Source organism: Nomia melanderi, unplaced genomic scaffold (assembly GCF_051020985.1).
Source record: "Nomia melanderi isolate GNS246 unplaced genomic scaffold, iyNomMela1 scaffold0261, whole genome shotgun sequence".
NCBI classification, from domain to species: domain Eukaryota; kingdom Metazoa; phylum Arthropoda; class Insecta; order Hymenoptera; family Halictidae; genus Nomia; species Nomia melanderi.
Genome location: NW_027475376.1, coordinates 42,501 through 43,938, shown reverse-complemented (window position 1 = coordinate 43,938; position 1,438 = coordinate 42,501). Strand labels below are relative to the sequence as shown.

The following is a 1,438-nucleotide window of genomic DNA, read 5'->3' as shown; positions in this document are numbered from 1 at the left end:
GCAACGTTTCGCGCGATGCGACGCGAAAACATGCGCGCAACAATAGATGCGTCTGATCGGAAGAACGCGAGGGTCGACTGCACGCGATGGATTCAGTATCGGGTAGGATACAAAATATATCCCCGTCGTTTCCACGCGTGCGAGTCTTCTGCGTCTTTCGCGGGTTTTTGAATGCACTATACGCCCGGAACGTCGAGAAATATATACATATTACTTGAACGTTTTTCGTCTCGAAAGGCTTCGGTGTCGTCTCCAAGGCGACGCCTGAATCTCCTTCGCGCGCTGGTCGGAGATTCAGGTATCAACTTTTATCTTCTCTTTGAAAGAAGAGAGATATTAGGTCGAACAAATGAGAATAAAATTATATATGTGAAATATAAAATTTATACGATTACCCTGAACGGTGGATCACTTGGCTCGTGGGTCGATGAAGAACGCAGCTAATTGCGCGTCAACGTGTGAACTGCAGGACACATGAACATCGACATTTCGAACGCACATTGCGGTCCACGGATACAATTCCTGGACCACGCCTGGCTGAGGGTCGTTTACGTACCATACACTGCTTGCGTAGCTCTGTCAAATCCCCGCCGTCGTTCACCTCTTCGGATCGAACGTTTTTTTACCGAAGGGCGCAAAGAACGTCTCTGAGTCGGGTTAAGAGAAGGATGCTACGTACGAGCGAACGATGGGTGTCTCGTCGGCGTTTGTCGCGGACACGCGAAAATTCTGTGAATTTCACGGACAGTGTACGTTCTAGTTGTTGCAAAACGATCGGAATCGTTTGTATGGACTCGCGTGAGTGTTCGCGGCGTCGTGCGTCGTTCAATTACGACCGCCCGCGGATACCGCTCCACTGCGATATGGATCTGAGCGACAACTTTTTCGGCTGTTCGTGAGATGAACGGTTTCGTGTGTTTAGAAAAATTTTTTTTCCCGCGCTCCCGACGTCACCTGAAATGATGCGTCAGAGGTGAAAGAAAATATTAAGAAGTCGAGAGAGAGAGAGACTACACACGTTTTATTCATATTTTGTATACCGTGCGTGAGACGGATGTGCACGACACGTCGTATGTCGGTATATTACCGACTGGCCCCAGGGAGATTGTTTTCTTCCTCTCTTACGAATGAGATGTACGTTTCGGAGGATCGTCGTTACCGAAACACACGGCAAAACGAGACTTCTCGCAGCAGAACCTTTATACACAATACACATCGACTCTTTTTACCCCGAGAGAGAGAGAAAAGGTGTATTTCTTTTTTTTATTTTTCGAATTCGACGCACGAACGCTTTGACGACTGGAGAAAAACACGGTGTGTGTTAAAATCGTGCGGGACGAGCATGCGTATTCGTAACGGGTCGAATAGTTCTTATTCCCCGTCGTCGCGTGTCCTCGCTGGACCACCACCGTGCGCTTCCGCCACGTTCAGTTGAATT

General features: G+C 48.4%; 1 non-coding gene across 1 annotated transcript; it reads left to right on the top strand.

Moving 5' to 3' along the window:
* Positions 1-392: 392 nt before the first annotated feature.
* On the top strand, positions 393-547 carry LOC143175940 (5.8S ribosomal RNA). Its single transcript, XR_013000574.1, has one exon. It is a non-coding gene; the product is annotated as a 5.8S ribosomal RNA (ribosomal RNA).
* The last annotated feature ends 891 nt before the right edge of the window (positions 548-1,438 follow it).